This window comes from Carcharodon carcharias, chromosome 2 (assembly GCF_017639515.1).
Source record: "Carcharodon carcharias isolate sCarCar2 chromosome 2, sCarCar2.pri, whole genome shotgun sequence".
NCBI lineage: Eukaryota > Metazoa > Chordata > Chondrichthyes > Lamniformes > Lamnidae > Carcharodon > Carcharodon carcharias.
This window is the reverse complement of record NC_054468.1, coordinates 52,520,269-52,547,983: the sequence shown is the minus strand read 5'-3', so window position 1 is coordinate 52,547,983 and position 27,715 is coordinate 52,520,269. Positions and strand designations below refer to the sequence as shown.

The 27,715-nt window shown below is 40.8% G+C and overlaps 1 protein-coding gene across 6 annotated transcripts in view; it reads left to right on the top strand.

Annotated features, from left to right (window-relative positions):
• The window catches only part of LOC121290443 (inactive N-acetylated-alpha-linked acidic dipeptidase-like protein 2), a 999,957-nt gene that overhangs the window by 769,548 nt on the left and 202,694 nt on the right, over positions 1-27,715 (top strand). The window lies entirely within an intron of this gene.

Here is a 27,715-nt window from a genome sequence, read left to right as displayed (position 1 = left end):
CAGTGATCAGACTGGTAGATGGTGCAGTCAAAAATAACAGCATGATAGCGGGACTTGGCCAGTCAATACAATGAGGCCTGTCTCCTTCATGCTCTCTTTTTTTCATTTGTGAATTTGTTTCCTCTTTATAACAGTGTCTTTTGTTCTCTGCCAGGTTGTATCTCTTTTATTTTGCTGTTTTGTTTCTCTAGTATTTTTTTAAATGTTCTACGTTTTTTAAATGTCTGTTTTTGTTTGTGCCTTTATTGCAACTGTTTCTTTTTTTAACCAGTCAATCAAAACCAACTCTAAGCCATCATAATTTGCTGATTACAGAAAATGGGGAGAACATCAGAGACAAGGGTAAAGCAAAAGATTTGTATGAGCATATGAACTGCTCATGCAATCCAGCAAGCAAATGCAGTGAAATGTGAAACTGATAATTGTTAAGTATTGCACATAATTTGAACAAATCAGGGACATAAGCATACAGTGGAATTGAATTAATACCGGGAGATTTTGAAAGGAATTTGAGATTACCAGTAATCAAATTAAATGCTTGCACAAAGTGGCAAAGTAATTTTAAAAGGTAATAGAATGCTGAAATATATACATAGCCAAAATGCATGAATATAAATACAAAAAGTTATGCATAGGCTTTACAATGAACAGATCATACTTCATTATGGAGTAATGCATGCTAATTTGATTGCCGTTCCATAAAGACATAAACTTCCATTTAAAAGGGTACACAAACTTCCATTTAAAAGGGTACAGAACTGAGCAATGTGACTGATCCCAGTGTAAAGGGATAAGCTGTACAGAAAAACACTGGAGAATTTACAGACAAAAAGGAGGCGTTGAGAGGCCTTATTGCAGCATACAATTGAACTCAAAGTTTTTTTCCCCTCAAAATTCCACACATTTATTTGCGTATCGCTGATAAAATCTGCCATGAATCAGCACAACTGGGCAGTGTTTTAGAATGTATTTTTTTAAGTTTGCTTAAAAAACACCTTTGATCTATTTAAAAGTGGTAACCTGGTGCAGTTTGATTAATACAGCTGAAAATGGGTTTCTCATAAAAAACGCATTTTTAATCAGTGTATAATCCATCACCTGAGAGTAATTTGGTTTTATATAACTGAAAATAATTTTTAAAAATTATGCAGAACCATTTTCTAGTTATATTGGGACAGAGCAGGTAGTTTCTTAGTAAATTAAAAATAACAGAAGTTTTCAAAATATGTCTCTTAGTGTCCTTGCACCCAAAAAAAGGATTAATTTTAGAGCCTTCATGAAGGCTCATAGACAGAGAATTAATGGGAACTTGCAATAGTAATAATTTTGAGCTGGGGGCATGGCCAATTTTGTGGCTTCATGACTAAGCCACCAAAGTATGACCTCATTCATTTGCAGTTCTTTTGAGGTAGAAACTATTTCTACTTTGATGCTGACTTAATTCTTTATGCACATGTACCTTGCCAGGAGGCAAACACAAAACCATGATGACTGCTATTTGATTAACTAACTCCCATCACAACAATGTATTCTCAGCATTTAGGGCCATAGGAGCAGGAGAGGGACATGGATCCATTGAGCTTGCTCCCGAATTTTATTAGTTGGCCTTTTCATTATATCCTATTACCTTTATTTCCTAAATAAGCATCTAGCTTTCTTTTAAATACCTTAATTAATTTTGCATCAGTGACCTCTTTGAATGGTCCTTTCCATATTCCCACTACCCTTTGTGGGAAGAGCTTTTTCTGAATTTACTTCCAACTGTCTTAAATAAAATTTGAAGATTATGGGGCAGAAATTGAACCCTGTAGGCACAGAATGGTGACATTAATCCCAGTTTTCCAGTGTTTTCTCCAGGCGCCAAGGGCACCTGCAGCCAGATTTCATGGGGTGGGGATAAATTACTCATCCCACCTCCCCCCATCCCCTACCCCCCCTTGCAAGAGTCAGCCAGCAGCCAATGCACCTAAAAAAAAAAGCCCACTCGCAGGTATAACATGCTTCCAATGGGCTAAGCAGGCTGAGAATGGGATGTCCACCCCTCAGTGGGAGCAAGTTCTGGGCTCGAGAATCCATGTGTCCAACATGGCCAGTGAGAGCCAATCCTGGCCAGCTGCTCTAGCAGCTCTAGTAGCACCAGAACTTAGCAGTGGATGGAGCTCAGACTGCAGGCAGTCCCAAACAGAACATCGGTGGATCCCAGAGCCAGATAAGTCCCTTGCTTTTAGGGCGGGAAGGGATAGGCAGCCTATTGGGAGGTGACTGGGAGGGCAGGTTTTGGAGGCCAGGTGGAGAGGAACAGAGTTTGAGGTAATATCTTGGGGAGTACCTCCCGATGCGCACAGTGCACCCACTGAATAATGTCCTCCCCTTCCTTCCCACCTTTTAATCATGTATTTAAAAAATGGCCTGCCCGCTCCAGCCAGCTGGTTACTGAAACTTGTGTCCTCGCTGAGGGAGACCTCAGATCTCAGTACTGCTCGACATGCCAAGCCAGTAGCTGTTAAAGTCACTGTGACCTTGAACTTCTCTGGATCCTTCCAAGGATCAGCAGTGTTTCTCAAGCAGCAGCACCCTTTTGCATCTCACAGGTCACTGATGCCTTAATGCATACAATTTCACACAGTTGGGCCCTGGCATTTACAAAGGGCAGTGGAGTTTGCCTCCATTGATGGATTCCCACAGATGCAGCGCCATCGCTTGAATCCATGTGGCCATCATGGCCAGTGAGGTTCATTGACAGGAATGACTTCAACTCCTTCAACATTCATCTGGTAAGTGATCACAGCAAGTGCACTTGCTATCCTGGCAGCTGCAGTGACATTTTTATCCTACAGCAGCCCAGGGTTCTGCAGCCCTTCTTGCCATCACCAAGACTCCATGAATGGCTTCTACAGGACAAGGGATATCCCTTCATGTGATGCCAAGGCACAGAGGCACATTAACTAAAGCCATCTACACCTGAGGACTACCACTGAGCAGACCATTGGGCTTCTGAAGATATGTTTCAGATCCTTGGACCAGTTGGTGGTGTCCTGCAGTTCACTCTTGCAAGAGTCTCATGCATTCTGGTCTGCTGTGCATAACGTGGCAAAGAAGAGTGGGACTCTAGATCACCACGGCTCATTGGAGGAAGAGGAGGAGGAAGATGCAGAAGAGAATGATGCCCATGCTGTACACACAGGAGGCCAGGGCTGGCTCAGGAGTCATTCCTCAGGATGGTGTGAATGTTAGAGTACTTCTGATCTAGACACATTTCACCTGAGTGCTACTTATCCAGCAGGACTGCATACTCTAGTACTCAGAGATAAAAACAAAAAAACTGCGGATGCTGGAAATCCAAAACAAAAACAGAATTACCTGGAAAAACTCAGCAGGTTCTGTCGAAGGGTCATGAGGACTCGAAACGTCAACTCTTTTCTTCTCCGCCGATGCTGCCAGACCTGCTGAGTTTTTCCAGGTAATTCTGTTTTTACTCTAGTACTCACTTTGCTTTGATTGTGTGAAGACACCCATAAAACACAACATTTATTGCTTCCATTCTTACAGTGGCCCAGATTTTCTTTTCTCAGTAACAGTGAAAGCTAAGAAGTTTGCTGCTAGTGAGGGACACGAGAGCACCGCAACTTAAAGTGAACTCACTTATCCAGAAATTGCATATGCCTAATTGGGCTCCAGAGGAGCTCCCACTGATGGTCCTGCCGTTCATATTCTTCAAGTGCGAGGGACCATTATTTCACGAACTTTCCTGTTTGCCTTCAACTTGCATGGATTTTTCTGCGCAACAAGTTAGGGCTGATAAGAACAGGCATAAATCAAAGTGTCAGCCCTCTAAATGCTTACATCCCTATCCACAAAATAAGCATATGGTAAATAAGATATTGCTAATTGTGAATAAAAATGCTTTCATGATTTCCTGGCTCTCCCTCTGGTATCATCTCCACGGCCCCAGCTCACCACCACAACCTCTTCTAGCCATCTGGACCTCAGCACTCCACAGGGAACCTCCATCACATCCAGTTCCACTGGCGCTACACTGGTAGCACCCGCCCCATCCTCCCGAAACTCCTCAGTCCCAACCATGCCAGAAACAGCATTTGATGGAGTGCTGGGGCAGGGAGTGGGTGGAGAGAAGCCAGGTGGCATTTATGTCCAAGGGACAGCACCTGGCAAACTCCTAGAACTGTTACAGAAGTCTTAAAAGTATTTAAAAGTTTAAAACAGTTCTAAAAAGTATTCCAATTTTTTTAAAGTATTAAAAGTTAGTTAAAAAAATCATCTTTCATTGAGTTAAAGACTGCCCTTGAGGGGCATGTCTTCAGCTCATAATATCAAAAACGGGGGTGGTTTTGCTAACAATGTGCCAACATTGGAAAACCTCACTGTTTGTCCCAATACTAGGCCTTGCTGCAGGAAGAAGGGGAAGTTTTCACTGCAGCCTAAGGACAAGGTAAGTTCAGATTTATTTGCACTGTCAGTGGCAAACACCACAGCTTTGCCACTGACCCTTTCCCATAGGTATTCCCATCTCTCCATTATCCACTTTCTCATGCAATGCCACCCTCACCATGTCAAAGGATGCCTCCTCCATTCTAGTAAAGATGGCAATGGAAGGAAAATTCAGGCCAGTGTCTCCATTCAAAGACCATTACTTATCTTCACCATCTCTTCCCTCTTTTGCAGTTTTGCCATCAAAGAATGGATGCTCACATGTTAGGAATCAGGCTCAACATCTCTAATGTAATTAAAAGTAACAATTCACACAAGCATGAATGAAAACCACCCAAGTGAACCACTCATTACTTTGTCCTAAGCAGTGACCTCTCTCAGCCACTTCTATGTGGTCCTCCACTTGTGGACTCAGTTAAGTGGAAGTAGCCTGCTCATGTGTTTCTGCTTGCATTTGAGATGTCTGTAGCGGTCATCCTCATCATGGAGGTGCCCGTGGGATCAATGCAAGGGCAGCATCCATCATAGGGCACTGTTGCAAGATTGGTCCCTCTGTCAGAGGGATCAAGGCTTCTGATGATGACAATGGCACCCGTGAGGGATGACACCTCAACCTTATCCATGACTGCCTCAGCCTTTTGGTGCTCTGGATTGCTGGAGAGGACCACTAGATGGAGCATAACTGGCATCCACTCCATGCATCTTCCCTCCATCAGTACCATTCACCGGTAAGAGCTACAGAATGTACTATTCATTCTGTGCATGTCAGTGTGCTATTCCGACATATACTCAGAATGCTGCTGCAACTTATGGCTTACCATAACGTTGGCCACTCTCTCAATGGCGGAGCTCATGCATTCAAAGCACTAAAGCATGGTGCTGCATATGAGCTGGATGGACTTCTTCATTCTGAGCCTGTGACTCTGCACTGCTTCAGGGAACCACCTCTCATTGCTAGTCAAGGAAGAGCCGTTTGTGACAGCTAAGGCCCTGTATCTGCACCCTGATGACCATGTATCTGTCCTCCATTCTACCAAGAGGACTGTCCACAGCTGCGTCCCTCATCATCTCCTGCTCACTAGTGCCGTGCTCTTAACCCAGTGTCACCTTACCTAACTGCAGGAGAGAACCCACCAATGTGAAAGTGTCTGCACTGGCAAGGATGCACTTGAATGATGTGACAATGCTGGCTTTGTGCATTCCATCTCGTCTGAGGATCCCAAAGATGTTACTGTGGCACTGGCATACACCCCCTCCACAACTGGTCATGTGGGAGATATAAGGAGATCAGGAGGACTCGGTTGTGACAGTAGATACCTCTGCAGAGCTGAGTTTTCCCAATGCAGCTTTGTCATGCTGTTAGAGTGGGAGAAGTGCACTCCATCCCCTTCATCTACAGATCTCAATATCTTTCCATCCCCTCCCACAGTAATTCCCATCTTTCCATCGCCCACTTTCTAATGCAATGCCACCCTCGCAGTGTCATGAGATGCCTCCTCTATTCTAGTCAGGATGGTGATCTGAGGCACTCCTCCTCCTGTGTGCACCCTCTCCCTGGCATTGTGCAATCTCTTCTCCTGCAAGGAAAAAAGAGATTCACCAGCTCTAGTGGCTTATTTAAATGAGATGCTGCATCTATTAGTACTGCTCCTCAGTACTGCTAGGGATTTGAGTCTAGCTCACAGGATAATTACCCTGGACACTTATTTCTCCCATGTTGAGGAGCACCATGCACCCTAAGGCTGCTCAGCTGGGATTGTCTGCAGGTGGCTGCAGATCAGGAGGCCTGTCATCTGGGTGCCGCACTGCACTCACCTAACCAGAACAAAGAAAGTCATTGAACCTCTTAGCACTGCACCCAGGTCTTCTTTCACAATGCTTTAGCTGCTTACTTCTTCAGCCAGGCCTGCTTGGTAGCTTTCTCCTGCCACTATCCAGGAACAGAATACCTTAATTATCTCTTACCTCCTCCAGCATTATCTCAAGGGCAACATCATTTTTGGGCCTGAATTGGATGTTTGGCCTCCATCTTTCCTGCTCCTCGTTTCTTCCTGCCATAGCATTTCAACATGGCAACCACATTAATGGCTGTTATCACCCCTTTCAATCGGGCCTGCACTTTCAGCTCCCTCCTCCTTCTCATGCCTGCTGCCCCGAATTGGCCACCAAACCTACCCTCTAGCCAATTAGGGCCACCCTTCTGGAAAGTTGCATCCGCTATTTAAAAGGATTGATCAATAAGCATGTCAGTACTGTTTAAAATGCACATTCCACTCTGTTTTGGCTAACAAATTGCTTGTGAGCCTCATACTTGAATTGTGGTGCTCTGGGCACATATAGTGCAAGTACATATTTACAAATTAGGAGTCCGTGTCTATTCATTTTCTTTATTCTGTTTTCATCCCTGTGATCACTCTGTTCCTCTTTCTCTGTTTAATGTCAACCTATTCTTTTAAATTGACATAATTACTGAATGCATCCCCCTCGGAGCAGAGATGGGACCCAGAAATTATGCCAATTTCAGGGTTCTGACCCCAAAACAAAAGCTCAGGCCCTCGCCTCGTCACTTGTATGAGATCAAACTTCAATATTTGGTTCATTCTTTTGCGTGAAAGATGAGCTTTGCAGCTATATTTTAGCCAATCTAAGGCCAGTTTTTAATTTTTTAATCCAGAATGAATGGAGGAATTAAATCAATTTAAAAGAATAGGTTGACATTAAACAGAGAAAGAGGAACAGAGTGATCACAGGGATGAAAACAGAATAAAGAAAATGAATAGACATGGACTCCTAATTTGTAAATATGTACTTGCACTATATGTGCCCAGTGCACGACAATTCAAGTATGAGGCTCACAAGCAATTTGTTAGCCAAAATAGAATGGAATGTGTATTTTAAACAGTACTGAAAAGCTTATTGATCAATCCTTGCAAGACACTGATAATTTATTTAATGCAATCCATGATATGTGATTTCATTTGTGATCAATATTGGAGCAACATTGATATGAATGTGTTGCTATTTTCACTGTGCAGGATTGAATTTAAAAAGGCTTCACAAAAATGAAACAATTGAAAAGTGCTAACAGCATTAAGATCCTACAGGTTGTGTGATGTTTCACTGTTGCTGAATTTTATTTTACATTTCATTTGAGAAATTAAGGACTGAAGAACATTGTGTCGCATTTTTGGGACTCTTAAAACTCATTTTGAGGAACTTTGAGAAATTTTAAAGATTGTGCCATGTGCTATTTAGGTGTACACAGTGAGTTAACATGCTACGTAATTGCAAAAAAATGGCACTCAAGGCATATTTGGGGGCAATAAGGAAATTCAACTCTAATAAAGGGGTCATGGTGCAATGACAAATGAAAGTTGCATATTGGGCTGAAAGTCAAAGGAGATTCGATATTTAGGGGAACAGACAAATGCTTCTGAGGCTGCAGACATGAATCCAGATGGTATGTTGCCCCCCTGGTGCCAGGGTCAATGATGTCACTGAATGCTACAGGTCACCCTGCAGGGATGGGGGAGGGGGTGGTGGGAGAGGAGAGGATGAATGACCAGCGGTGGCAGAGTGGTATTGTTGCTGGGCTAGTAATCCAGGTCCAGGGTAATGACCTGGGGACCCAGGTTCGAATCCCACCTTGGAAATAGTTAAATTTGAATTCAGTGGAATCAAAAGCCTAATGGTGACCGTGAAACCACTGTCGATTGTTGTAGAGACCCATCTGGTTCACCAATGCTCTTTAGGGAATGAAATCTGCAGTCCTTACCTGGTCTGGCCTACATGTAACTCCAGACCCACAGCAATGTGGTTAACTCTTAACTGCCCTCTGAAATGACAGTTATATCAATCCGTTAAAAACAAGTCAATAAGGAATGAGAGCAAAAAACTGCGGATGCTGGAAATCCAAAACAAAAATAAAAATACCTGTAAAAACTCAGCAGGTCTGGCAGCAAGTGCGGAGAGGAACGAAGAGTCATATGGACTCAAACGTTAACTGTGTTCATCTCCGCAGATGCTACCAGACCTGCTGAGTTTTTACAGGTATTTTTATTTTTATTTTTGTTTTCAATAAGGAATGAAACCTGACAACCACCCAGCATCATTGGAGGCACCGGAAATGATAACAGTAAACTCAGCCTTGTCAACCCTGCAAAGTCCTCCTTACTAACATCTGGGGGCTTGTGTCAAAATTGGGTGAGCTGTTCACAGACCATGCAAGCAACGGCCTGACATAGTCCTACTCACAGAATCATACTTTACAGATAGTGCCCGAGACGCCACTGTCACTGTCCCTGGTATGTCCTGTCCCACCGGTAGGATAGACCCAGCAGAGATGGCGGCACAGCAGTATACAGTCGGGAAGGCGTTGCCCTGGCAGTCCTCAACATCGACTCTGGACCTCATGAAGTCTCATGCCATCATGGGCAAGGAAACCTTCTGCTGATTACCATGTACCATCCCCCCCTCAGCTGATGAATCAGTGCTCCTTCATGGTGAACACCACCTGGAGGAAGCACTGAGGGTGGCAAGGGCACAGAATATATTCTGGGTGGGGGACTTCAATGTCCATCACCAAGAGTGGCTCGGTAAAACCAGCACAGACCATGCTGGCCAAGTCCTAAAGGACATAGCTGCTACACTGGGTCTGCGGCAGGTGGTGAGGGCACCAACAAGAGGGAAAAACATACTTGACCTTATCCTCACCAACCTGCCTGCCACAGATGCATCTGTCCATGATATTATCGCTAGGAGTAACCACAGCACAGTCCTTGTGGAGACTAAGTCCATTCTTCACATTGAGGATATCCTCCGTTGTGTTGTGTAGCACTACCACCATGCTAAATGGGACAGATTTCAAACAGATCTAGCACCTCCTGGGCAACCACGAGGTGCTGTAGGCAGCAGCAGAATTGTACTCAACCACAATCTGTAACCTCATAGTTTGGCATATTCCCCACTCTACCACTATTACCAAGCCAGGGGGTTAACATTAGCTCAATGAAGAGTGCAGGAGCAGCACCAAGCATACCTAAAAATGAGGCATCAACCTGGTGAAGCTACAGCACAGGACTACTTGCATACCAAACAGCAAAAGCAGCATGTGACAAACAGAGATTAGCAATTCCACAACCAATGGATCAGATCTAAGCTCTGAACTCCTGCCACATCCAGCCATGAATGGTGGTGGACAATTAAACAACTCACTGGAGGAGGAGGCTCCAGAAATATCCCCATCCTCAGTGATAGTGGGGGGGGCACAGCACATCAGCGCAAAAGATAAGGCTGAAGCACTTGCAACAATCTTCTGGCAGAAGTGCTGAGAGGATGATCTAACTTGGCCTCCTCCGGAGGCCCCCAGCATTACTTATGCCAGTCTTCAGCTAATTCGATTCACTCCACGTGATATCAAGAAATGGCTGAAGGCATTGTATATTGCAAAGACTATTGCCAACACAATATTCTGGTAATAGTACTGAAGACTTGTACTTCAGAGCATGCCACGTCCCTAGCCAAGTTTTTCCAGTACAGCTACAACACTAGCATCTACTCGGCAATGTGAAAAATTGCCCAGGTTTGTCCTGTACACAAAAGCTGGACAAATCCAACCCGGCCAATTACTATAGATCGTCAGTAAAGTGACGGAAGGGATCATCAATAGTGCTATCAAGCGGCACTTACTTAGCAATAAGCTGCTCACTGAAGCTCAGTTTGGTTCCGGCATGGTCACTCAGCTCCTGACCTCATTACAGCCTTGGCTCAAACATGGACAAAAGAGCTGAACTCCAAAGGCAAGAATGACTGGCTTTGACATCAGGGTAGCATTTGACCAAGTGTGGCAGCAGTGAGCTCTAGCAAAACTGGAGTCAATGGGAATCGGGGAAAACTGTCCACTGTTTGGAGTCATACATAGCACAAAGGAAGATGGTTGTGGTTATTGTAGTTTAATTATTAATAATCATCTCAGTTCCAGGACATCACTGCAGGAGTTCCTCAGGGTAGTATCCTTAGCCCAACCATCTTCAGCTGCTTCATCAATGACCTTCCTTCCATCATAAGGTCAGAAATGGGGATGTTTGTCCATGTCTAGTTGTAGCAAGACCTGGACAATATCCAGGTTTGGACTGACAAGCGGCAAGTAATCTCTGCACCACACAAGTGCCAGACAATGACCATCTCCAACAAGAGAGAATCTAACCATCGTCCCTTGACATTCAATGGTGTTACCATTGCTGAATCCACCACTATCAACATCCTTGGGGTTACCATTGGTTAGAAATTGAATTGGACTAGCCATATAAATACTGTGGTTGCAAGAGCAGATCAGAGGCTAGGAATCCTGTGGTGAGTAACTCACCTCCTGATTCCCCTAAAGCTGTCCACCATTTACAAGGCACAGGCCAGGAGTGTGATGGAATACTGTCAATTTGCCTGGATGAGTGCAGTTTCAACAGTGCTCAAAAATCTCGACACCATCCAGGACAAAACACGCTTGATTGGCACCCCATCCACAAACATTCGCTCCCTCCACCACTGATGCAGAGTGGCAGCAGTGTGTACCATCTACAAGATGCACTGCAGGAATTCAACAAGGCTCCTTAGACAGCACTTTCCAAACCCACGACCACTACCATCTAGAAAGACAAAGGCAGAAGATACATGGGAATACCACTACCTGGAAGTTCCCCTCCAAGCCTCTCACCATCCTGACTTGGAAATATATTGCCGTCCCTCCACTGTTGCTGGGCCAAAGTCCTGGAACTCACTCTCTAATAGCGCTGTGGGTGTGCCTATACCACATGGACTGCGACAGTTCAGGAAGGCAGCTCACCATCACCATTTCAAGGACAATTAGGGATGGGCAATAAATGCTGGTTTAGCCAGCGATGCTCACATCCCATGAATGAATTAAAAAAAGATACAAGCTCTTTAGGAAAGATAGGAAAGGCAGTATTGATTGAGGAGAACATTTCAGTTCTGGAGAGAAAAATGTCCCAGAGGAGTCAAGGACAGAATCTATTTGGCTAGAGCTAAGTAACAAAAAAGTTATAATTACATTGCATGCTGTAGCCTATAGGCCACCAACTAGTGGGAAAGATGTAGAGGAACAAATTTGCAATGAAATTATAGAAAAGTGCAAGAATTATGGAGTAGTTATAATGGTAGACTTACTGGGATATTAGTAGTATAAAGGGCAGTGAGGGGCAAGATTTCTTAGAGTATGTTCAGGAGAATTTTCTACAGTATGTTTCTAGTCCATCAGTAAAGGAGACAATGCTGGCCCCTGGTTCTTTGGACTTAATTGGGCCAAGTGGATCAAGTGTCAGTGAGGGAACATTTAGGGAACAGTGATCATTGTATCATCAGATTTAAGTTGTCTTTGGAGTAAGAATAATTAACTGGGGAAAAGTCAACTTCAATGGGGTAAGAATGGATCTGCCGCAGGTAAATTGGGATGAAAGATGAGCAGGCAAAAACTATAAAAGAACAATGGGCTGCATTTTAAGGAAGAGAGAGTTCAAATCAAGGTATATCCCCACAAAGGAGAAAGGTAGGGCAAACAAATCCAGAGCTTCCTGAGTGCCAAAAGAGATAACAATTAAGACAAAGCAGAAGAAGATAAAAACAAAAAAACTGCGGATGCTGGAAATCCAAAACAAAAACAGAATTAGCTGGAAAAACTCAGCAGGTCTGGCAGCATCGGCGGAGAAGAAAAGAGTTGACGTTTCGAGTCCTCATGACCCTTTGACGGAACTGATTGAAGAAGTCTACAGTAAGCCTCACTAATGTAAGAAATGGGACCTTTTATAAATGATACTTTTCAGAATAAGTATAAAGTCTTAGGGAATTGGTCGGCATAGAATAAGGCCACCACAGCAGAGAAGCTGTTTTCTTTCTCTCTCTGGAAATGTCACGGTCTCTTGGCTCAAGCTTCCATGTTGATATCCCTAAGTTGATAGGATGGTGCCTTGTGTACTCTTTTATCTATACAAGTGTCCAGCAAATTGTCCTCGTTGACCTCGAGCTAAAGTGATGAACAGGGTGGAGGTGACCATCTGACCTCCAGAGTACTTGTCCTGTACTCATTGGTTAGAAAGGTTCAAACAAGTGATTTGATATAGGGTAAACTACCAGCTTCTAGAAACAACAAGTGCTCGGAGGCAAGGGGCAGCTCTCGTCAAACAGCTGTCTTCTTCCGGTGGAAGATGGGCCAGGGAAGATGGAGAAAGATGAGGGTGGGGTGGTGGGAGTGCAGGGAAGAGTTCCTTAACACTCTAGCAAGAGAGCAGAATACTGCCATCACAAGCTACTAATATCAACACACCTTGTGCCAACTGTCCATCTGTGCTCTGGGATCAGTGAATTGCTCTCATCTGTCACAGGTTGCATACTTTTCCAATCTATTTAGCTAATGCATCCTATCTAAACTTCTTAATAAACTATATTATGAGTTTTCAACTGCCTATCTTAGGTAATCTGTAACTTCTGAACTGTAAGCCTTACAGTGAAAGGCAGTTTGTTTGGGAGCAGACTGGGAGAAGGCAGTCTGTGTCTGTCCAAAGCCAGGACAAGGAGCATAGTGATCATTTGAAACCATAGGTATTCCTAATTCATAAATCATTGAGTACAAATACAGTGAGGCCTAAGCTTGACCTGAGAAGTCCACTGTCATGTGGCTTTGAAAGAAAGTTGGAGGGTCGCTCAACCAAAAGCTAGAAGGGTCTGCATGAAATCTCATACATCAGAGAACAGCTAGAATACTGAGGAGAAATTAAAGTGAATTAGTGAATTCTTGAGAGTTGTGGCATTCCTGGTTTGATCCCAGAAGGAGAAGTAAATGAACCCTCAAGATCTTGTAATGTATAAGGGAAATCTTAGGTGAAATTAGGAAGTAAAAGGAGAAATAGATTAATACTCAAGTCTTGACAAACTATAGTGCTCAGTTAGAAGTGCTTGCTTTCTTTAATTTTTTGAGATACAGCAAAGATTGTTTTTGTCTAAAAACACAAAATTTTGTGCTGTAGTTCTTTCAGTCAGCCATTAAGTTTTAGAATTTCCCTTTAAAAATTAATGGTCCTTACAGAGTTTGTAGCATTGGTGTAAACTGTGGACTATTATCTGACAACCCATATATTGCAACCAACTTCTCAAAACCTCAATAGTTTTGGCACTTGCGGTAATGGGCATAGAGTCTTCATTTATTCACCTGCTACAGCTATTGACTAAAACAAAGTACTCTTTCTCTTCCACTTCAACGAAATTGGCATGTACTTGATGCCATGTTTTCCTGTGTTTGGCCATGGAATGAAAGGAACCTTAGTTGGATCATTTCTCATTCTGAGACACAATTCGTAACTTTTCATCAACTCTCCAGTGTCACTTTCTATCTTTGGATATCAAAAATAGTTTGTTGCTACTGCTTTCATTTGGACTGTCCCTGTGTGCTCTTCAAGAAGTTTCTCTAACAATCTCTCTTTAAACCATGGCTGAATAATGTCTCTTAAACCACAAAAGAGACAGCCTTGATCTACATCAGTTAATTTCTATGTGTGAAATACTCCTGCAATTTCTCATCATCACACTCCTTAGACCAGCCATTCATAAAATAATTGAGCACTTTACTGAGCATTACATCCTTGTGAGTTTCTTCACTAATTTCTCCACCACACACTGACATGTCACTTGTGTATGTAAGGTAATTCACAGGTAACTCAGTGGATAAAAATAAATGAATCATCATGGGAAATCGTGAAAGCATCCGCATTTGCATGATCTCCTGACTTACGTTATTTAATATCGTACTGATGGGTCATCAAAATCAACACCCATCTCTGAAGCCATGCTGCTGCTAGGCATGATATTCTCTTCTTTGAATCAAATATGATTTTAAGGGCTTGGTGGTCAGTTAACAAAGTGAATTTTCTATTGTACAGATATTCGTGGAACTTTGTAATATCACACATGATTGCTAATGCCTCTTTCTCAACTTGAGTAATTTTGCTCTGACTTTGTTATGTACATGAAGCATATGCTACAGGCTTCTCCACACCATCTCCCATTATGTGTGATAATATCACACCTAACCCTTGAAGCATTACATGCTAAACCCGATTGTTTCTTGGGGTCATAGTGGATCAAAACAGCATCACTAGTCAGTACTTTCTTTACTTCCTCAAATGCTTTCTGACACTTCAGAAACCACTCCCAATCTATTCCATCTTTGAGCAGTTTATACTGTGGAGTGAATGTATTTGCTACATCAGGGATGAATTTAGAATAGTACACAACAATCCCATAAATGTTCTAAGTTCTTCTTTGTTCTCTGGTCTCTTTGCTTTCAAAATCCCCTCAACCTTCCCTGTGTTCAGTGGATACATTCACCATTTATTTGGTGGCCCAGCTAATTTACACTCGACACCATGGAGCAACACTTGCACTTTTTAGCTTTAATGCCATACTCGTGAAGTTGATCTAGGACTTTGACCAACCTTACAATGTGCTCTTTCTCTGTCTGACATTAAAATGTCATATAAGAATCAGTACCCTCCTTTTATCCCACTTAGTACCAGATCCATGATGCTCTGGAACATTGCAGGAACAGTAGACACCCAAATGGTAACCTTTCGTACCGGTACAACTCTTTATGTGTATGAGCAGTAAGCAGTTCCTTGTTCTTGTCAGTTAATCCTAATTGCAAATTTGCATTTGACCAATCTATCTTACTGAACAACTTTCCATTGGCTAAATTAAAAAACATACCTCCACTCCAGGTAGTGGGTAAGTACTAGATCATCTTACTTACCGTTTGCTTATAATCTCCACAATTCCAAACATACCTGTCTGCTTTTTGAATGACCACAATGGCTGTGGCCCATTCACTGCTCTTCACCTTCTTAATTGTCCCCTTTCTTTCTAAACTACCCAGCTATCTTACTGCTTCTAAGTGTGCATAAGGCACTGACCTCACCTTGCAAAATGTCGGCTGTATATCATGCTTCGCCTTGATTTTGGCCCTTGTGATGCTTCATTTTATCATGTGGTCCTCTTTGCTCAAAGGCCACTTGGTGTTCTCTCTTAATGTCAGACGTACTCTTACTGATCCCTACTATAACTAAGTCCAGTTTAACCATATCTTCTAAAGACAATTTCTTCCCATCAGGGAGCTTTGTTCTCTCCTACGACTACCAATGACAAGTAACAAGATGCATCATCATTTTCCACCCTAGCAGTGACTTCACCTGACACTGGAATGCTGTTATTGAAATAACTAGTCAGTTTCACACTGGTTTCGAGTAAGAGCATGTAATTTCGGGACTTCTTGTATTCTCCTTCCAAAATAACAGACACTGCTACAGCTGTATCAACGATGAAAGTAAATTGTGAATCGCTGACTTTCTGCGATCGCTGGAATTTTAACTTAAGCCCTGGTGCTCTCATCTTTCGTGTGCTGTTTTTCTTGCTCACTGACTGAGTATAACTCTTGATCTTCCTGCTGAATCATATTGACTTCTGTTTCCACATCTATTAGATGCGCATTCAAAGATTTCCAGACTCCTAAACTAGTGTTAGATCTACCTGATGCATGGCTGCAGCTTGGTGCTTTACTCTTCTCCTGCGTGCCATCTGGATATAGCTGACTTTCCCACAGGAAATGGGTGCATTTAACAATTTTTTAACAATTCCCACAGGAAATGGGGGCATTTACCATGGCAATGGTAGCATCTAAATTTATGACTCTGGGACTGAGAACTTGGCAGCAGTGGCCTGGATTTTGCTGAAATCCGGTGGACCTTCCCTGCTGCCTCAGGGAAAGGACTCCCTTGCAATCTGCAACTATCTCTTTCTGCCGTTTTCATGGCTGTGACCTCATTCCTGGCCTCCTTCCACGTCAGCGTATTGTCTTGCTTGGCCTGGATTTTATTGTTTTTTTAGACCTCCTACAAATGTGGCTCTAAGGTTGATTTCTCAGTACGTGCCTTATCCAATGTGACAAGACAGTTTCTTTAATTCAAAAATGTAATCAGCAACAATCTCAGTTGATAACTGCTTCCTTTCACGGAATGTACTAAATTCATCGCTGGGATGAGGGTGTTGTCCTGCGATGAGAGGCTGAGTAAATTGGCCCTATACTCCCTGGAGTTTAGAAGAATGAGAGGTGATCTCTTGAAGTGTACAAGATTCTGAATTGAGAGAGTAAATGCTGAAAGATTGTTTTTGCTGGTCAGGGAATCTAAAACAAGGGGCACAGTCTCAGGAGAAGGAGCTGGTCATTTAGGTCTGAGATGAGGGGTAGTTACTTCACTCAAAGGGGTGCGAATCTTTGGAATTCTCTACCCCATAGGATTGTGGATGCTTCATCGTTGTGTCATGCCCAGAAGACATGGAGGAAAATATATATATGTCTATATCATCCTGGCTACTTTATAATTTTTTTTTAAATGGACAAAGGCTTTACATTGACTGACGCCTGAATAGTTGAAACCACTGAAACTTATTAATGGATGCAACATTAACCAGGAATCCAGGCCGGGAGTATGTCCAAATCAAGGGGAAGAAGTGGGAGTTAAGTCACATGGCTCCCCACCCCCCACCCCCCACCCCCCACCCACCTATCTATCTACCCTGACCAGACCCTCATGATTTTGAATATCTCTATCAAAACTCCTCTCAACCTTCTCTTGTTCAAGGAGATGAGTGCCAACTTCTCCAATCTTTCTATGTAAACTGAAATTCCTCATACCTGGAACCGTTCTCGTGAATCTTTTCTGCAGTCTCTCTAATGCCTTTTCACATCCTTCCTGAAGCGTGACACCCAGAAATGACCAATACTCCAGTTGAGGCTGAATCACTGTTTCATTCAGGTTTAACATAACGTCCCTGCTTGTGTGTTCTATGCCCCTATTGATAAAGCCCAGGATGCCGTTTGCTTTATTAGCTGCTCTCTCAAACTGTCCTGCTACCTTGAATGACTTATGCACATATACATCCAGGTCCCTCCACTCCTGCACCCCTTTAGAATTCTAACCTTTATTTTATATTGTCTCTATATGCTTCCAATCAAAATGAATCACTTCACACTTCGCTGCATTAAATTTCATCTGTCACTTGTCCACCAATTCTTTCTTGTGTCCTTTTTAAGTTCTGTACTACCTTTCTCATTGTTCACAAAACTTCCAAATTTTGAAATTGTGGCCTTTACACTGAGTTCTGGGTGCTTCATATATATCAGGAAGAGTAGAAGTCCTAACACTGGGGAACTCCACTATAAACCTTCTTCCAGTCCAAAAAATAACAGCTCACCATTACTCTTTGTTTCCTGCCGTTCAGCCAATTTCGTACCCATGTTGCTACTGTCTCTTTTATTCCATGAGTTCTTAACTTTGCTCACAAGTCTTTTGTGGCTCTTTATCAAATGCCTTTGGAAGTTCATGAACACCACATAACAGCATTACCCTCATCAACCCTCTCCATTACCTCATCAAGAAACTCAAGCAAGTTAGTTAAGCACAATTTGTCCTTAACAAATCCATGCTGAATTTCCTTAATTAATCTGCATTTGCCCAATTGACAATTCAATTTGTCTCAAATTATCATTTCCAAAAGCTTCCCCACCACTTAAGTAAAATTGCTGGGCTTATCTTTACACCCTTTTTTGAACATTTGCAATTCTCAACTCCTCTGGCTTCACCCCTGGGTCTAAGAAAGATTGGAAAATTATGGCCAGTGCCTCCTGTAGAGTCAAGGGTTCATGGTTATGTTAATGAGCCAATTACGCATGACATCACTGAAACACTCCTTTCAAGTGAAGCAGCATTTCACTTGCATTTCCCCCAACTTAGTCTACTGCATTCGTTGCTCCCAATGTGGTCTCCTCTACATTGGAGAGACCAAACGTAAACTGGGCGACCGCTTTGCAGAACACCTGGGATCTGTCCACAAGAATGACCCAAACCTCCCTGTCGCTTGCTATTTTAACACTCCACCCTGCTCTCTTGCCCACATGTCTGTCCTTGGCTTGCTGCATTGTTCCAGTGAAGCCCAACGCAAACTGGAGGAACAACACCTCATCTTCCGACTAGGCACTTTACAGCCTTCCGGACTGAATATTGAATTCAACAACTTTAGGTCTTGACCTCCCTCCTCCATCCCCACCCGCTTTCTGTTTCCCCCTTGCTTTTGTTTTTTCCAATAAATTATATAGATTTTTCTTTTCCAACCTATTTCCATTATTTTTAAATATTTTTAAATCTTTTATGCTCCCCCCACCCCCACTAGAGCTTTACCTTGAGTGCCCTACCATCCATTCTTAATTAGCACATTCGTTTAGATAATATCACTAACTTTAACTATGTGTTCTTTTGTTCTGTTGTTTGTGACATCTTTTGATGATCTGCTTCTATTATTGCTTGTTTGTCCCTACAACCACACCAACCCCCTCCACTTCTCTCTCTCTCCACCCCCCCAACCCCCCCCCCCCCACACCTTAAACCAGCTTATATTTCACCCCTTTCTTGGACTCACTCAAGTTCTGTCGAAGGGTCATGAGGACTCGAAACGTCAACTCTTTTCTTCTCCGCCGATGCTGCCAGACCTGCTGAGTTTTTCCAGGTAATTCTGTTTTTGTTTTGGATTTCCAGCATCCGCAGTTTTTTTTGTTTTTATCTCTTTGATTTTGGGACTCACATGAATAATTTATATATTTAATGGAATTAGTGGCCCTACTTCCAGATTGGCTGGTTCCACCAAGTTTATAAAGATGCTTTTAGCTTCTTTGATCTGGAAACTACATGAATAATTTAAATCCCTTGTTGCAATAGCTGTAGATCTCCTGTCCTTACCCAGCTCAGAGATGAGTCATCCCTTGTTTGAGTTATGTCACTTATACTGACCTTATTAATTAAACACAAGTTATCCTTGAACTGTGATTATCCCAGGTCTTTTTGCCAGTTTGTCAACCAAGTTAAAATTCAATTTCTAAACTAATACCTACTTTCTAAAAAGTATGAATTATGAAATCATATATTCACACCATCAGAAGAGTATGAAATATTTCTGAGTAGGAATGGAGTCAAACACATTTTAATGCCACCATGTCACTAGCATTGAATGGTGCTGCCGAAAGAACTATACAAATTGTGAAAAGGTCTTTGCTGAAGTATTTGCTTGATTATAAAATAGACAGTAATTTCCATGTTTCTCTTTGCTGCGGACCAGACAATTTTTGTTTCTCATACAGAATAACCCCACAATCGACAACAAGTTGCTCACCTTACGAGTTATTTAAATACGCTCCTAGGACAAGGTTTAGTTTGTTTAAGTCTGACGTCAATACCGAAGTAGGAAAAAAGCAAGGCAAAATGAAGATGAGTCATGAAACGCTAGGCATGAAACTTAGAGGGTTCAGTGTTGGCCAGAAGGTTATGCTGCAAAACAATCAAGGTGATAAGGAGTTTTTGTTTGGAGTTGTTGTAAAGAAGCTGGGTGCATTCACATGTCTAGTGAAGATTGGAGAGAGAGACTCCATCAATGTCGATTATTTGCTTGAAAGAGGAAATCTGAAGAAAGGAGAACATGATAATCCTCCCATAATCTAAATTCCGCCTACAGTCCAAAGTGAAAGTTAGAAAGAAACTGAAAATTTTCTGACATCACAGAATCCACCAGTAGAGCAAAGTTAGTCAGAGTCTTTGATTAAAACAAATTGATGTCACAGTCCCAACCATTAACTGGAGTTGGTAGTCAATAGTCAGAGATGTTGAGAGAGCAGAGCCAAGCTAATGGAAATTGAAGTAGGTACCCAGACAGAAAGAGAAAGAAGCCAGAAAGGTTAATTGAAAACATGTAGGAAGGAAGAAGAAATAAGTTCTTTTTATTGTTTCTTGTCAAATGATATTTTTATTAAGACATAATGGTGTTAAGGAAATTTTTAAATAAATGTAAACTACTCTGGCAGTATCGATCATATAAATTTTGATTGCGATTACAATGAAAACAAATAGCAACCCAATGTGTTAAGTTTCAGGTATTGTTGATGTTGGTTTAGTCATGTTGTATTCTCGGAAATTATGTACACATACCATTTTGCATTTTAATGTATAAGTTTTTTGTTTTCAAAATGAGAGGGAGTGTAGTATATTGTATGAGCTGAGCATTTTGTTATGCTGCCTTCTCTACTAAAAAAGGTAAGCCAACAATGGTTGAATGCTGTGAATCCACATGGTGAGTTTCTTTCAGTACGTTACACAACACTATCAATAAGTACAGTTACTAATTCAAGATTCTTTATTTGTTATTATTTCCTCTTCCCTACACTGATGCACAAAGTATCCTAATTCCCCTAATAAAACAACAGTAGACACTTAAAACAATGTTTTAAAAATCAACAAAAACATAGTTAAAAACAAAAGGATGTTGACTTCAATTATTCTTTTACGTCTCTTAATTTCATGATTTGCTTTAAATTACTTTAATGCTTTTTTTAAAAAAAGCCAAATTTATGTAATTTTGCTCAATAATCCACACTTACAGATCATCTTATTTTGTTTTATTGGGTTCATTTCAGTGGATTGTTTTTATCTTGCAATTCAGCAAAATCCATGTACTGTATCAGCACATCAGACAGTGTTGACAGATTCCACCAGTTGGTTTGGCTTCTTGCTAAGACTGCTTGTCAAAACATTTCTTAACTTTATATGATTTACAAAATGTAACCCAACACTCTCATTACAGCAGACGGAATATGAAACATGTCAGGTTTATTGACATGTGGGAAGAAATTCTGCTTCTATAAGCTTTTTGAGCACAATGCAAACTACACGTTTCATAATTTGTTTTAACTCCTCCCAGCAATACATTAATGTGTTACCTTATTTTCATCAATTACTATTTTAATGTTTTAAGTAGATTTTTACAAAAAATTAAAGATGTTAGAAAAGAATATTATCCAAATACTTATGAAAAGTCCTGTTAATCTGATCTTTGGATGTGAAAAAACTTTGTGTACTTTTTCAAAGAACAATAAACTATTAACTTACTGTAATGAAACTAAGTCAAACTGTGACATTTGGGGGAACAAGTTTTTCATTTCATACAGAAAATGTGATCAGGACTAATAATTTTCAGGAATGCACTATTTCGAACAATGTGGTTCCTGTGAGTTTGATTTTGTTAGAAATCACCAAGGAGTATGCATGAGCAATAGTGACACTAAATCACTTTAGCAAAGTATTTAATGTGATAAAGTACATAGAATTTTATTAATGAAGCTGTGCAGTATGTACTTTTTGTGCTTAAGATTCAGTTGAAAGTTTGAAAATCTGGATGTGCCTACAAATCCCCAGATGTGCTCAGTCTTGTACAGTCTACTTGTAATTCAAAGTTCTTTTTTGTCCCAAAAGTTCAAATACCCAGTATTTCATGTTGAGCAAATGCATTAATATGGTACAGGAACCTTGTAACAGTAATTTGAATCCAGCAATTCAAATGAAACAACTTGGAGTTAACATATGTAGACTGTATTGGCAGCCCTTATGTTCAGTATTAATAGAATTGCAATCCTTGTTGACATTAATGTTGATGGGACTGTTTCTTTCTGCCACAGTGTCATGATACATATGTCCTGATTCCTGGAATGATTGATAATACTACAAACTATGAGAAGAAAATCAGATGAGATGGTTTAACAGGAGTAATGTGGCAAGTGACAAAGAACATGTCATTCAAATTGCAATGCCTTAGAAGTGTGTTTAGACATTAACCTTATTTGCAAACACATTTCATACGGTGAAATCTGAAGAGCCAAAAGTTGCAAGTGTTTTCCTGTACGTGAAGCAAGAATGTTTTACAAAAGGAATATTTTGTGTTTGTTCTTACCCCCCGCATCCCGCCCCCCCCACCTCAACAATCTCCCCACCCCACACCATTATGTAAGGTCACTAGAGAATAGTACATGGGAAATGTAGTGATTGAAAACATTGCTTTTCCTACTGCCCATTAGGGGTCACGTGATTGTTTTTGATGAATGAGCCCTAAGCACAGGCAATCTGGGGGTGGTGGAGCTTTCTAGCCATGGACTTGGTTCAAGCATGTAGCTTCTAAAAGGGCTCTGTAAAAAGTTATCTGTTTCAAGTAAGAAACCTGTCCGGTACATCAAGTTCATTACAGAAAGCATAATAATAATATGCCTTGCTGCTTGGAACCTGGTATAATAGGTTAGTATTCTGTATGCCTGTCACAAATCTGTGCCTGAGTATCAATACTTGAAAGTATATGGAAAATATTCATTTCTAAGATCTTTAACTTTAGACTTGCATACACATTTCTTAATTAAAATATAGGATTCCATAGGGTCTCTATAGAAGATTTGATTGCAGTACTGCCAATACTTGCTTAGCCCTGCTCACTATTTTTTCATTAGTAGAAGCAAGTCCTGTGACCACTTTAGAAAGAAGAGTCTTTTGACACAGTATAACTTGTAAATCGATCTGAATCTCAGATTAAACACAGTGAGCCTAATAAACTGGCTTTTTTCAGGAATTTGCTTTCATTGCATCTCAACAGCAGCTTACTAGAGACCAAGTAACATTTTCATGAAACTTTTGTTAAATATTGCTATACTATCTTCTGAGAGAGAGGAGTTTTAGGAGAAGTGCCAGAAAGTGGACTAATGTTTCACTTGTGCAAAATCAATAAATTCCTCCATTTTCATGCTCATTTTCTGCAGAGGGTGTATGTAACAAAAGGAATTTCTCTTCCTGAACATAAATTTGAAAGCTGACACCTGGCCTTAAGGAAGATGAATTCTGCTGGTGAATACGGCAGTGCATGAGTTTGAAGATTACAAAGCTGTCTGCCTAAAGACATTGAGCGTGGAGCATTTTGTGTAGCGACTTCACTTTCATCACTGAAATCTTTTATAATCAGTTAAACCAGTCTTGATTCAGCATCAATTTAAATTAAATGGCACTGCAAAAAATAAAAATTGCTGGTAGTAAGACTAAAGGGGCAATGGCTAGGTTCCATTTAATTTGTTCAGTTTTAATTATACCAGCAGATGTCACATGTTGGATCCACTGTCCTCCAAGCCTGCAAATCTTGCTTGTTCCAATTAAAAGATTTACTGCAGAATTAGACAATAGAGCAGGGATTAAAAAAACAATTAAGGGTGATTTTTTTTCTAATTACCGTGAGGATGGTGAACAAACAGACTTAAAAGAATTGAAATGTTTTGATTATTTCTGATTATTAATATAGTGGCCTGTGGCTATATTTTATCTGTCTTCACAAATTATGGTCCACATTTAATGTAATTGAGGGTAAATCAGAGCAGTTATAAAAGGTGTTGGTGGTTAATGTAACCCATTGTTCTTATGGATCATTCTTTTTTATAATAAAGTATGCACTGTAGTAGCTATTTCATTACAAAATTTAAAATATAACATCAAAAATCACACCAAGTCTGATAACCCAAAAGGAAAAATTAGTAAAACTTGGAAATTACTTTTACTGGTCCAAACTGGAGTTCTATTTTAAGGTATGCATGACCAACAGTAAAAAAATAAATAGATTTTAACAGACTCAGGCAAAGCAACACACCAATACCTTGGATAGGGATGTTCAAAGTGAGTTTTCTTAACTTCAGTTCTTGCAGACAAGAATTTGGGCACAGCAGCTGGAGGCTTTTCACACTTGTTAGATCTTAGAAATCCTTCTTCCCTACACACAACCTCATCTCCTTTCTACAGATTTCTCCCTTTTCATTGTAAATCCCATTGTTGCAATATGTTTTCTCAAGTCTACTTTTCTAATAATAAATTCTTTCATAGTACCAATTTTAGCACTAAGCAAATTTTCCTTTTACATCTCACATTCTACAACTTCAGTCATGTTTACCTATTTAACATTTCAAACTTAGCTTGTCTTCTGACACATCAAAGCCTTCAGACCAACTGTCTTTAATTCAATTAAGACACACACACAATTCCTATCCTTCCAATAAATTCCAATAACATTATACTACAGGAGAAGAAAATACTGATTGGTTGGCAGATTGACTCTGATTGGCCAAGGTGTTGCCATGGCAAAAGCAATGAGGAACTATAGGCTCCCCAAGCCCCTGGGTAATTCAAAAAAAGTTGCAAGGCTTGAACATATTCCTTTTGTTTGCAGAGAATGAGTCCCTGCATATGAATGTATGTCACTTCTATCAATCATAAATAAGCCATGTTACAAACTCAACTGATTATCTTAAATTGGTTGTTGGTGTAGCAGTTTGCATACTCAGGATTGTTCAGCAAGTGCTGCCCAATTGTAGAATCACATCTAACACACATTTTGTTTTGGGTTTTGTAAGGGTGGGCTGGTTGAGTACGATCTGTACTCTACTTAATACGATCAACTGAAGGAACATGCTGTTTAATTCGATCAGCCAATTGTTGGGACGTGACGCCTATGTACCTGACATTATACCGGCTCAGAAATGCTCAATTGTGTATAGGCAGCATGCCTTTTTAGATTAATGGCAGCATTCTGTTAGTTATTTATGTTTACTAGAAGGGACCCGTTCTCTGCAAGCAAAAGGAATATGTTCAAACCTTGTGTCTTTTTTTTTTAGCTACCTGGGAACTTGGGGAACCTGTACTTCTCCATTGCTTTCTCCATGGCAATGCTCAGCGAATCCAAGTTGACTTGCAAACCAATAAGTATCCTCTTCCCTTGTGTATAAATTGTCATGATAGTTTGAAATTTGGCATTCTTGCGTTTGTCCTGATGAGTGCAAGACAAAAAGCTTTGGCAACATGTCTCTCTTTTCAGCAATATTCACATTTTCTGGGAGCATGAAGATCACACATTTAGAAAGTCCTACTCCATGTTCTAATCTCTACAAAGTGGTTAATCACCATCTCATTGCAAATAGGAATAGACAGAATTAGAAAGCAAGTTAACAAATGGTATGTTATCTTAAGTGCTGAGAAGACAAAGTCAATAACCCTGCTGCCCACCCAGCACTCTATAAAAGTTCTAAGACTTAGTTAGCTCATCTGCAATCTGCTTGGTCAAGCAGTTGACAAAAATGGTAGCAGAATCAATAATGGATTGGGTATCTTCAAGAAAGCTGAATTCTACATGGAATAGTCAGCCAATTTAATGTTGTTCAAACCCATTTGATTCTGTTGTTGTACCATGATAATCCATTTGTCAAACTGAGGTGAATGAATATTCATCTCTTCCTCACAGACACAGAACATATCTGTGTATTTTCAATATTTGAACTTCACCAAATCTAAGAAAAGGGGGAAGAATCAATGACTGAAAAATATGCCGTAACATGAAAGCTCTCCTCTTTTACTTGATCGTGGTATCTGTGGTTGAGAGCGCCTTTCCTATCCAGGTTGAAGAGTAGCATACAGTGCCCTCACTGGTGTATATATATTGGAATAAAGCCAAACTGAAAAAACTTTACATACATTTCATTTCTTTTAAAAAAAAGAGCCTAAATAATTGATCATTACAGCCCAATTCAGTTACATTGGAATTAAGTATAAACAAATTAGTAGGTTAAAACATTTTTCTATTCACTTTATTGGATTGTAGCCTGTTGTGATGCAGCCATTTGCAATATAACCACATTCAGGAGCTATCTGGAGAAAAATTTTAAATAAAGAAAAAGACCAAATGTAAATCATATAAGATAAAAGCAAAATACTGCAGATGCTGGTAATCTGAAATAAAAATGTTAATCATGGTCAGTCTATGTTCACTCATGGAGATTAGTCACTTAGGTGAGGTACGAGAGGGGACAGCATTCAAAGAACTACACTACAGAGTGTGTCACCATCCTCGAGAGTAAAAGCAATTGGAGAAAGAATGAAAAGCTTAAAAAAAGCAAAGATGCACCTGACATCCAAATATAAATAAGGATTTCCACAAATGGACGCTGTGCCTTAATTTAAAGTACATCCCAGGATGTTGAAAGAGGTGGTTGCAGAGATAGTAGATGCATTTGGTAGTCATCTTTCAAAATTCTATAGACTTTGGAATAGTCCCTGCAGATTGGAAAGTGGCAAATGTAACTCCACTACTTGAGAAAGGAGGGGGAGAGAAAATGGGGAACAACAGACCTACTAGCTTAACATCAGTCATAGGAAAATTGTCATAGAATTTATAACAAAGGATGTGATAACTGAGCACTTACAAGATAATGGTGGGATTGGGCAGAGTCAACATGGATTTATGAAAGGGAAATCATGGGCAGGATTTTTCGCTCGGCGTGCAGGCGTGTGCCCGACACACCCAAGCGTGAAATAAAGTGCATTGACATCAGCCGAGCATGCCGACGTCAACATGCACTCTCGCAATAGTTCGGCTGGCAGGCGCGTGTCAGCAGCACACCCGCTGACAATTAAAAGGCCTTTTAAGGCCATTAAGATATCAACTGTGCTCAATTTATCACTGTTCATTCAACCTTATGGTTGACGGGCAACGAAAAGGCCAAGCAGCCTTTGCATTTTTTTGGAAACCTCATCCATGGGCGGGATGAGGTTTCCAAATTCAAATACAATTGAAATAAAAACTTTAATTAGAAACATGTCCCTGCTCATGTGACAGGGGGACATGTTTCATTAATTTTTTCAATATATTCTTCATGCCTCAGGGAGATTATTCAGCGCTCTTTCGCACACATGTGCAAATTGCACACTAGGCCTGCTCGCCCTCCTCCCACCGCCTTCACAGGCAGTGCTCAGCCAAGGGGAAACCTGTTGCAGTTTTTTGAGGATATAAGTAACAGAATAGATAAGGGGGAGCTCATGGATGTGGTATATTTAGATTTTCAGAAAGCTTTTGATAACATCCCATATAAGAGATTAATAAAGAAAATTAAAGCACATGGGATTGGGGGTAAAGTATTGATCTGTATTGAGAACTGGTTAATGGACAGAAGGCAGAGAGTAGTAATAAATGGGTCATTTTCAGATCGAATGATCAGTGCTTGGGCGCCAGCAATTCACAACCTTTATCAATGAATTGGATGTGGGATTAATGTAATATTTCCAAGTTTGCAGATGACACAAAACTAGGTGGCATTGTAAAAGCAAAATACTGCGGATGCTGGAAATCTGAAATAAAAACAGAAAATGCTGGAAAAACTCAGCAGGTCTAATAGCATCTGTGGAGATAAAGACAGAGTTAATGTTTTGAGTCCAAATGACTCTTCTTCAAAGCTCCTGTTAGACTCCCTAGGTGGAAGTGTGATTTGTGA